The sequence below is a fragment of the Pyrgilauda ruficollis genome, unplaced genomic scaffold (assembly GCF_017590135.1).
Source record: "Pyrgilauda ruficollis isolate IOZ18807 unplaced genomic scaffold, ASM1759013v1 scaffold75, whole genome shotgun sequence".
NCBI classification, from domain to species: domain Eukaryota; kingdom Metazoa; phylum Chordata; class Aves; order Passeriformes; family Passeridae; genus Pyrgilauda; species Pyrgilauda ruficollis.
Window position 1 is genome coordinate 1,556,661 of NW_024529377.1, and position 12,343 is coordinate 1,569,003.

Here is a 12,343-nt window from a genome sequence, read left to right on the forward strand (position 1 = left end):
CATCTACAAGCTAGCAAAGGTTTGTTCCTCAACTGAAAAGCTGTCAGCTGGCTCTGATTAAGAATGACTCTATCAGATAATAAGACAAGCTTTCTCAGTTGTATAAACTCTCAGAACAACCTTGCTGAGTAAAAAATCTGTATCACCCTAAGTCAACGAGAGTTTTCTCACTTTTATTAGGGCCAAGACACAGTAGTAAGTATCTGTTCTCCATATTTATCCCATAATTGAAAACTAATTTTCTGTAAGCAGCAAAATTGGTGCTTCTTTCCACAGAAGAGAAATAATCTGTCCTATTTAAAATTGCATAATATCTCGTTGTTTGGACAACAAGGACAGCAGTGTTTGCTGATATTTTCAAGCATGTGTGCTCAAAGAGGATCTTTGTCTGAGTGGTAAGGAAAAGTTCAATACAAAATCATGGTATTCCATTAGCCAGAGCAGATTTGGAAAACTCGCTTCATAATTGGGTTATACTTCCTTAACAGTCAGAACAATATTAAACTAGCAGTCTCTGAGAACTCTAAAAGATCTGTTCAAAGCTTTGTAAGCCAAAATTTTCAAGAAGTATGAAAATATTCACACCAGGGAGGATATTCTAAATTCAAATAGTAGGTATGTAGAGATGAAGTAAAATGCAGAGAACTTTACAGCTTTGCAGTTTCTGGAAACAGGACAATCCATCACTAAAACAGTCAGGAAGAACTTACTGCAGAGGTGGTAATTCCAATAAAAAAAAATATATATATATATTTATTTTCATACTGAGCAGTTTTGAAAATTATTTATTGCATTACATTAACCACAGTATATCTTTTACTATTCTACAGTGAATCAGCAGAAAATTTGCCATTGGCAAATGCTGTCATTCAGAGCCATATCAGAAAACAAGTGAGAGGTACTTAAAAAACAATTAAATTACTTTTAGCAAAATAATAGAATGGAATTAAATGGGATACAACACAGTAGAACATAATAGTTATAGCTGGAAGAGACATAACAAAAATCATCCAGTCCAACTGCCTGACCCTTTCTGGGTGGTGACAAAAAGCTTAAGAGGGTGTTATCCCAATGTCTCAAACACTGGCATGCTTGGGGCGTCAAGCACCCCTCCAGAAAGCCCATTCCAGTACTTCACCCCCCTCTCAGTGAAGAAATGCTTCTTACTATAAAGTCTAAACCTCATCTGGTGAAGCTTTGAACCATTTCTATGTATTCTGTCACTGGGTATTGGGTAAAAGAGCTCGGCACCTCCCTCTCTCCTTCCTCTCCTCAGGAAGCTGAAGAGAGCAATGAGGTCACCCATTCACCCCCTTTTTTTCCAAACCATGCAAAGCCAGAGCCTTTAGCTGCTCATTACAGGTAAAAAAATATTAATTAATGTTTAGAATAAGTTAGCTTACAATCAAATTATTTTTCTAGGAAATCACATACACATTTTATAGAGTAAAATTCATTATTAGATCAGATTAGTCACTCGATACAAACTCCTCATTTCTGTAAACAGTGAGTTTCCATTTAAGTCTTTTATGATGAAGAAATTTTTTAAGTAATTTGACTTCAGCCTTATGAGTCAGAAAGTCGCCAGTGAAACACATTTCAAATTTCATGAGAAATACCATGCTATGGAATCAACTGACAAGTGAGCCTTTAATTTTAGAACTATGCTGGTGCAAATTATAAAGTTTTGTCTTTTCTATAAACTTCCTCAGGACTGTTAATGTGGCTCAAACATACAGCATGGAAAATACACCACATCTTTAAGGTGAAGAGTCCTCTGCTGGCCAGACAGCATGCAAGCATTCACATGCTGTTCTTTTGGCTCTAGCAGCCCCACTCATTGGCACTCAGTCGACGTCAGTATCAGCAAAAACCAGAGAGGAGAAAAACTGGAACACTTTGTTCTCCACATTCAACAGGCAGTGCTCTATTTTCTCCTATACACTTGAAATAGCATTTTCTCCTGCTTCATGCTTTTCAAGAACACTAATACAAGAGAGAAGATAACAGCATTTTCTGCAGCCTAACAGCACCCTACTGCCCAACAACTGTGCCTGCTAGAAACCAAGATCCTGCAGGTTAAACTTTTACCACATAACTTTCTGGCAACCTAGGATCATTCTAACCACCCTATCTACAGAAATATCTGCAGGTGTTTTTATGTCACTTGTGACTGGAGGCTACAACAAGATGTATGTGAGCCATCAGTACATTTGATAAAGCGTTTGAAGAGCCAGTGATCCTACTCTAACAGCACCCCCAGGACCACAGTGTGAAGTCCCCCTCTCCACTCTAAATCTTTAAACGCGGGATCGCACAGATCTGTCTGCCTTAAGCAGAGAAACAGCTACACAGGTACTGGGTACATGGACTACGTTCATGGGTTGGTTACTCTTCATCCCAGTTCCACACATGGAACAATGGGGGAAGCAAAGACAAAACTGTTCTTCAGCTGTCACCCAAAAATGTGGACTTTAAGGAAAATGAGAAATATAACTTTGCTTTTCTAGTGATACTTCCGGCTTATGATGCTCTAAGGGAGAAAAAAATAATGTTAAGCATAAGAATCTGATAAAACCTTCAGAAAATTAAAATCAAGCAATTTTTTGGCAGAATCATGGCTTCAAGGATTGGTGAACAGACTGACTCAGCCCCAGTTATTGTGAGTTTCTTGCTATCTCTGATCTTTCAAATCAAAATTGCATGCAGTTTTATGCCCATTTACAAGTCTGCCTACTTTTTCCTCACTTGGAATATTATTTGTCTCACAAAGAGTATTTCTTCCCAGCCTCACTGTGCATCAGTGCACGAAAAACTATACAGACACAGAACAGTGGAAAAATGCCTTTGTCACCTTGTACTCTGTCATTCCCCAGCTGAGACAGAAGAAACCCAACACTGTCATATGGACGTGCGTTAAATGATGTGGCTTTGCCTCTAATGTTTGGAAAGAAGAAGGGCTAGAAGCAGGTGAGAAAATCACAAAGGTCAAGAAATGAGATCTAAAAATAACTTGCTATGGGGACAGTCATCCACGGGGGACTCCATCATACATTTAGTCATGGATATAATGCATAGGGTAAAGGAAAATCAATTGACAGGCTGTGTGGCAGCAGAATAAGTATTCAGACTTATCAGTTAAGTTTTAATAAAGTCAAACAGGGTAATTCTCTAGATCTCACCTCACAGGCTTTAACTGTATATTCTTTCAAAGTTATCTTGCATGGTGTCTGTTGGAAGTATTTCTCCCAGTAGATACAAGCACAGGTGTCAAGCACCATTGCATGGTATTTGACTCTCAATAAACATAAAACCTATTATGCAGAATGATTTGTGCTTAATAAGTCTATGTTTGAATCTATGATTTCTGCAACCCATCCCACTCTAGGACATCAGAAGCATTAAAATTCTTTACTCTTTGTTCTCAATACTTTATTTTCCCTAAAATCTTATAGTTGCCTGAGACATAAAGTGCTAGCAGTTTATGCAAAATAGGATCCATATGTCCCATTCAATAAGATGAGGTTTTGTAGCTGGAAGGCTTTGTGGCTGGAAGTCTTTGTGGCTCTAAGATAAACTGATGACAGGTCTGTGGGTTGCAAATATAATGTACTATTTCATCAATCCAAGACTTCTTCCACACGTTTATGAGTGTCTTAAGGAAAGAGAGGCTCAAACAAGCAATTTCTTATCTAGTAAAGATATCCTGGAGATGTCGTCTACCAAACCTAGGTCATCATGAGGAACCTTGTGAGAAGAACAGATGTTGAGAAAGGCAGGAGGGAGAGAGCAGGACTGGAACTCTTACATATTTTTATTTCTCACTAGATCCTGTCCTCCAACAGTCTTGGAAATGAAAAGTGTTGGATGCCTTATCATGCATACCTCTCTTAAATGCAATTAGCACAACATATTGTACTGTCTCTCCTTGAGTCTTCAATTTCACTTTCACCTATTAAGACTTAACTTTTCTTCTTCAATCAGTTCCTGCCAAGTCAAAGTGGCAGGGAAAAATCCACCCTTCAAATCTCTTTATTCCTCATCAAGTTGCAAAGATATTTTTTATGTGAAGCTGGATCTCTGGCCCTACTACTCCACTCCAAAACTCAGAAAATTAATTTTGCCTTTCTCCTGATATTACTTTCCAACAGTCTCTCTCACTCTTGACATACAGATGTTTAGCTGCTATAGCCTTGGTATTCAAAGTATCTTTCTTTCTTCTCTTAACAACCTGGTCTCAATAGCAGGGTCAGAGCCAGAAGAAACTTTCTCATCATTTTTTCCACAGGTCCAGCTGTAGTTGTTGGAGTCTGTTGAGGACAAAAGGATTAGTTTTGGCTAAAAGATTAGTATTAGGTCTTGGACAAGCCCACTAGATTTCCTGCAACAAGGTTTCCCTTAGTACAAAAGCTTTCATTCTATAAAGGTTAACTTCCTTCTCAAGGTCAAAGCCATGTTACACCAAGAAAAATTTCTGGTTTTTAACATGGATAGGACTTAACATTTCTTCTTTTGCAATTTCTCCTTTCATCCTTTTTTCAGGCTATGGCCTGTGCTAAGGCTAAGGCCAAAGAGACTGCCCTTTGGGAACAAGTCCAGTTCTCTCTTCTCAGTACCCTTAACTGGGCTTCCTAACACCTCCTTGTTCCCAAGCAAAGTTTAAACTTGAAGTTTATCTCAGAGCATTGGACCAAGCTGTCAATCAAAGCTGGCTCCCAAATCTGTGGTCCACTGGGAAAGAACACAAAGGAAACTTCACCAATTTTTAAGTCACATGAATTATGCCATGGGTACAAGGACTGAACAATCTTCTTTCTGAATATATTGGCCCCAATATACTGTAGGTCATGAATACTTTTCAGTCTCTTGATTCTCTGCAAATGCAGAGATTACTAAAAAATAGGTAATGAGGCAAGCCGAGAGCTTTCCCATATGGTCTCCCAATAAAGTCCTGCTGCTCTTTGGCCTTTAGGTGCCAGTAAGCAAATTAACTGCAAGTTTCTCTCTAAGTCTGAATTTCTTACTTTTTATCATTTGAAGGCAAACTTCAAGGTATATTTTTGAAATACTAGGAAAACAGGAAATTGTACAGCATAAATTGAAGAGAAGAGATGAAAAGAAATGAAAATTATTATAACTATGAGACATTTCCACAGCCCATGGATTAACAACAGAATAACCCTTATTGACTATATTGGCTGTGTCAATGGGAGTAGACATTTTCAAAAAATGAAGCAGCCTAAAGCACAAATAGGTTTTAGCTAGGGAAACTCTGATTTTACAATCACAACAGCTTATGAGTTTTATGAGACAAAAGGAAAATACTTTAAAAACACTCCTTTCACATCTGAAAGAGCAAACAGATCAGTTTTGATTCTAATTTTTAATTATGGGATTAATACATCATACAGACAGTGCCATGCAAAACAGTTGTGCTGCTGAATAATCAGGGACTCAAAGGATCAGAACTGCTGTTTAACACAGGTCTACATTTACAACAAATACCAGTGACATGGGTCGGAGAAGTGGAAGAGAGACTGTCCATTAGGGACCTCATCCAATAGAAAAATTTAACATAAGAGTAGAACACAGTTGCCATATATGATAATAAAAAGAACAGCCTAGTCTTTCTTTCAGTTGACACACTTTCTTTACTTTCATAAAGCAAAGTAACAAAAAAATGCTACTAAAAACTGAATCATCTGAATTTTGCACTAACCAGAATAAACGTGTCTACCAGAGGAAAAAACAGTTTGGGTCTCATCAGTAACAACAATATTTAAAGGGTCCTGTCTCCATGACCCAGTCCTGAAACCATGATTTTGCATTTGGACAACAATCTCTGCAGCTAGATTAAAGAGTTTCATTAGTTTCTGTGGGCAGGAGATTAGGCTCTTAAAGCTGGTCTTTGGGTCTTTGTTGAGCCAGTGTTACTCTCTGGTTCTCAATGTCACCCGTCAGTTCAATTTTAAATGTTTTCTGGATACATTCCAGCACAAGCCCATGACTGGGGAATTAGGGATCACTATCCTGTAACAACTTGATCCTGCTGCCTCTTCCTTGGCAGTCCTGTGAGAGAAGTTCAAAATGAATCCAGATAGGCCCTTCCTTGTCCCACACAGCATGGGGAAGCAGCTGCTGGATGAGTTATCTGTCATGCCTCTGACTTAACATCCCAGCCCATGCCATGGCATGCCAGAGCAGGAAGCAGGTGGCACATTACTGCAGGAAGCACTGGTGCCTTGGCAAGTGCACTGCAGACAGCAAGTCTGATCATCCCAAGCATGTGGCCCCCAACCATCACTTAAAGAGGCTGTGCTATTCCTGCAGGTGCTCCTGGGCAATAGCTTGGGAAGCAAGTGTTCTGCCATATGGGGCCCTGGGCAGGGAGCCACTGCTGAAGATACGTTAGGCATGTACTCCTGCTCTTTGGGAAGAGATTAAAGAATTCTGCTGTGAGAGGTGAGGAAGATGAGACACCCACATGGAGTCTTCTCCTGGAGATATCTCCTGGACACACTCAAGAACCGTCTGGATGCAATTTTGTGCAGTGTGCTATAGGGAGAACTTGCTTGAGCAGGGCGGTTGGATGAGATGACCCACTGTGGTCCCTTTCCAACATGACCCATTCTGTAAGTCTGTGATTCTGTGATAAGCCAGTAGCAGCAGACTGCAGGCAAATCTTGAGAATCAGATCTGATTTCCAGGATGAGGGGTGAAAAAGACTGCTACAACATCAAAAACTGAATTATCATGAATGTAAGCCCGACAGGACATCACACTTGAGAGGTGGCTGAAAAAGAGTAAAATGATTCAGTTCACACAATCTAAAGTCTGTGTTTCATCTTCCCTAAAGGAATCCACATGAACATGGTTTCTGTCCATTCAGCTGTGTGCAAGAAGCCACCAGTGGAGACTAGACAGGAAATATTTGTGACATAACCATGATAGCAGACATATTTGAAAAATGTATTTTAGGGGTGGCATGGAAATGATAAAATATATTAAATAATAACCAGTTTGACCATTAATTAAAAAATAAAATGCAATTATTTCTTCATGAACACCCTTACAGAAGCAGTAAAGGAGTAGCATCCCTAGATGTGCTTGAGTAACACCATGCATTAATGTCTCTGCCCTGCTGTATTGTGCACTGATTTCCTTCTAAATATAAACACTTTCCCTCATAGTGGCCCTATGGAAGTCCACAATGGGAACTGAATTCCTAAATTTTATGCATAAATAAGATTATAACTATAATCTAAATAGCAAACAATTACAGTGGAATTAGCTAAAATTTCTACATAGGAATGAGATTGCAAGTATTTGTGAAGTAGAGGAATTAAGTGGAAGAATAAATTAATGATTTGCACTTAGAAACAGAGAAGCTGTGGTTGTAAACCAAAATTCTCTTGAAAATTTAAGCTCCATACTGTTTAATTGTACTACATGATGCCCCAAAAGGAAACCAATCTTTATTATTAACACCATGTTTTATGGTGTTCTAGATATACATACTAAACTTTACTGCATACATACTAAACTGCCCTGCAAAAAAGATTTGGCAACCTGTGGTTTTGACAAGAAAAAGAAATTAGAAGTTATGTCTTGATTATTTTGAGCTTTTGAATATTAATGAACAAGCTTCTCACATTCCTGGAGTCACTGAGTACATTAGTTAAAGCTTGCTGTCTATAAACAGAAAACTCTGCCATTGACCCCTTAAATTTGCTGTCACTAATTAAATTAATTCCTAACTGCAAATGCAGGTATACAGTTTTTGTAGGACTTCCTTAATTACCTAGCTTAATAACTGTCTTCATCAAAACTTCAGTGTGCTCAACCTCAGCAACATAGGTAGGCAAGAATTCAGTGGAATGGCATCCAGAAGAATGAGATGTAGACCAGCCATGAGACACAGAACTATCTCATTGAATTCACTCATCTCGTTAATAAAGTAGTAGATCCCTTTCCTGGAAAGACTGATAGCATTTAGAAAAAAAAAAAAAAAAACCAAAACATTGAATATAGACATTGCAACCTTTAGATATCATTCTCAAGCCAAAGAGATGCTACCAACTTCATGTCAGAGGAACTTCATTTGTGATACCATTTTACAGTCACTCTATCATGTGTCTTAAAAAAACTCTAAGACTTTGTAACATTACATAGTACAAGAATCAGTACAAACTGTGGTAGATGAAGAAAAAACAAACACAGCAAGCAATGTAATTCTGTCTCTCAGGTATCTCATAGTAGAGCCTGGATGCAGCCAATCAGGTACTTTGATTTGGAAACTGACTACTGAGGTGGCAGGAGGCCACCATGGCCATCCTGCTCTACCAAGCTGCAGGAATCCTCACTGCTGGGAGGATCACTCTTGGGGGTATACAGAAAGGGAAGCAGTGCCTGAAGCATCAGCAGTCCTTTGGGAAGCAAGTTAATAAAACACCATAGCAACAGTGGGATTATAAAGGGGATATCCTCATTACTCCAAATGTACCAGTAAAGTGAACATAAGGAGTCTCCCTGCTCAGTATTACACATCTTTTTCAGATGCAAGGGACAAACCACTATTTGGAAGAACTTGTGTCATTGCTAAGGGCAACTAACAACAATTCAAATATGAGAGAAATGCAAAAAAATCATACTGACATATTAGGACAATACTGGCATCCAATGGATTTTAAAAGCTGCCATGCTTGGGGGCTTTTAGTGATATTTTTATTTGTTCGATTGGTTTGGTTTGCTCTCTTTTTTTCCTGTAAAGAAGTGTTCCCTTTTGAAACAGATGTTTGGCACATTTCCCACATTTTGTCAACTAGAACCACAGTAAAGACTGTGATTTATTTCTAAAGAAAAATTGAGAAAGCATTGTTTCCACTCTTCCTAATTCAGTTTTTGCACTCAGTAAAGTAATTTGTTGCAGCAAGAAATAAGAAGACACAGGAGCATTTCAGTCCAGTAGAGTGTATGCTCTACCAAGAGCTAGGCAGCAGAGGCCTTCAAATCCTGCTGGTTCTGTCCAGGTCCCCATATCAGGACATCAGGGTTTCTGCAGTAGACTCCTTCATGTTACAAGAAACAGTACAAAGCCTACCTCTCCCCAAATAAAGGAGCAGCCAAAAGAATAATAAGATTATATCTTATGATGGAACCAAGAGGAATGTGGGAGAAAGAGAAAGGAACAGTCTATGAAGGTCCTTGTCTATGAAGCACTTAAAAGCAAATAGTTGCAATGTTAAGCAGGGAACACAGCTGGGCAAACTGCATGGCTTTTCAGAGGAAACCCAGGGGTCAGTAGAACAGTTTATGGATTGGGGACAAGAAAACACTTTAGAGAAACTTGCTAGCAGCAGTAACTCTGAAAAACATCTTTCCTTTCATCCACATCAAATGTAGGTTGAGCCGTCTTGGGCATACACACACTCCACAGAAGACTGAGCTTCCTCTGCTGTCTCTGCTGGCACTGTGACCTAGGACTGTGGGAAAGCAGCTCATTCAAGGGGATGCTTTGCCCTCTCTGTATTGTGGGCAGCTGAAGCAGCCGATCATTGGGTTTTGTGGTAGGGACTTTTCCATCCAACCACAGCATCATCTTTTGGTTGCTACAGACATAAGCAAGGCTTCACCAATTAACAGTGTGGTTGTACAAGCTTCTGCAGACCATTACCAGTATAATGGGTTTCTGCTGTAAATTTCTTTTGGTTTATTTTTAACAATTTTGCCCCCAGCTTCTGGCTTTTTAGATATCTATCTCAAAGTAAACCTCCCAACCATGCATTGGTTTGAAATTGCCACCTCTGAATATATTTAAGCTTATTCACAAATGTAAACATATATTTCACTCAACAGGAATCTTTACTGAAATGCAATTAAATTTGCAAAACTCACTGAAAAGAAACACTGCACATTTCACTGAGGTTCCTGCCTTAACAACAGTTGTCAAATTCTAAAATACCTGTGTCTTACAGCAAACCAGTATTTTTTCCACATTTCACCAGTTTTCAGGATTATAAATTCTGCTATAGTCAATACCATTCAAATATGAGACCAGATGTCTTCATGTTTATAATACATTCTTTTGGCATAGCTTGGCAATACATAGTCAGTTGTGGAAAATCTAGTAAGGAATGCTTTCTTGCCTGGTGTCTTTGTCAGCTCAGGCCATTTGAAACCCCATAGTCTTAAATTAGGTACCCAATGGTCCGTTCTGCTACTATATCCTAACAGACTGTCTAACTAATATGCTAATTTAGCTTCTATCTCTCACTCCTTTTATAGGATCACAGAATCAACCAAGAAACGATCTTTGAGATCACTGAGTTCAACTCTTATCTAACACTGCCATCTACTCCACTAATCCCCAAGTGCCACATCTACCTGTCTACTATATACTTCCAGGGATGGTGACTGAACCAATTCCCTGTTCCAAGCCTGTTCCAGTATTTGACTAACCTTTCAGTGAAGCAACTTTCCCTAATATTCAATCTAAACCTCCCCTGATAGAGCCTGAGGCCATTTCATGTTGCCATGTCACTTGTTACCTTGGAGAAGGGGCTGACCCCCACCTCACTACAGTCTCCTTTCAGGCAGTTGTAGAGAGCTGTAAGGTTTCCCTTGAGACTCCTTTTCTCTGGCTTTCCATGACCAGCTCCCTCAGCTGATCCTCATCAGACTGTGCTCCAGAGCTTTCACCAGCTCCATTGCACTTATCTGGATCCATTCAATGACTTTCTGGTAGTGAGGGGCCCAGAACAGGACACAGAACTCAAGGCATGGCCTCACCCGTGCTGAATACAGGAGGACAATCACTGCCCTGGTTCTGCTTGCTACACTATTGCTGGTACACGCCAGGATGCCATTGGCCTTCTTGGCCACCTGGGCATACTGCTGGCTTGTGTTCAGCTGCTATCGACCAGCACTCCCAGGTCCTTCACCTCTGGGCTGATTTCCAGCCCTCCCTCCCCAGCCTGCAGCTCTGCACAGGGTTGTTGTGCCCCAAGTGCAGGACCTGGCACTTGGCTTTGTTTAACCTCATACAATTGGCCTTGGCCAGTCAATCCAGGCTGTCCAGACCCCTCTGCAGGGCCCTCCAGCAGATCAGCTTGGTGTCATCTGCAAACTTACTGACAGTGCACTCAATCCCCTCACCTGATCATTGATAGAAATATTAAATGGGACTGGACCCGATACTAACCCCCTAGGGGACACTACTAGTGACTCTTCTCCAGCAGAATTTAACTGCATTCACCACAATGGAGTTGTGGTGGGTTGGGCTACCCAGCCAGTTTTTTAACTAGTGCAGAGTGCACTTGTCCTAATCACGATCAGCCAATTTCTCCAGAAGAATGCTCTGGGAGACGGTGTCAAAGGCTTTACTAAACAAAAAACATCCACAGCCTTTCTCTCATCCACAAAACAGGTCACTCTATCACAGAAGGACATCAGATTGGTTGAGCAGGGCCTGCCTTTCCTAAACCCATGCTACCCTGGTAGTCCTGCATGTGCCATATGATCTATGTGCCATAGATTGATCTACTTAATGACCTTCCCCAGCACTGAGGTCAGATTGATAAGCCTGTAGTTTTTCAGATCCTCCTTCCAACCCTTCTAACAGATGTGCATCACATTGGACAATCTCTGGTTGTCTGGGACCCCCCTTGTTAGCCAGGACGGAAGGAAAATGACTGAAAGAGGCTTGGTGAATTCTTGTGCCAACTCCAACAGGAGAACCTAATTGTGTTAGTTTTAGCAGGTCCTTAATCAAATGGTTTAACTGCTATGATGCTTTCACTTTTGCAGGGAGACAGGGCTGATAGCAGCACAGGAAGAACAATAATATCTTCACTTGGGTAAAGGTAGAACACTGCCAGAAACTTCCCAAAATCAGGCTGAGTGCAATTCTGGATGACAGGTGAGTATGACACTACAGAATGACCCTCACTAAATTCTACATTTCAGTCCTTCAGAGGTGAGAAGAAGCCTCAGTTCATGCTCAGCATGGGCTTTAATAAGGCTTCCCGTATCTGGAATCCTGGAGAGAAACCTTGAGGATCATTATCTCATTGCTTGATTGAGCAGGCATCTGCTGTTTTCACACCTTCTTGTACAGTTATGTATAGCTTCATTATCCATCCTTACTTCCTCCAAATGAGTTTTGCAACGAACTCAAAATGACATAACACTGATAGGCAAAGAAAAATCCCTGAGCTTAGAGGGAAAAGAAACATGAATGGGACTGGGAAAACTAGATTTTAACATGATGGGCTTAGTGCTTTAAGTGGATCTGATAATTATTAATGTAGAAGTTTGTTTATTAGATTCAAACATTTAAATACAG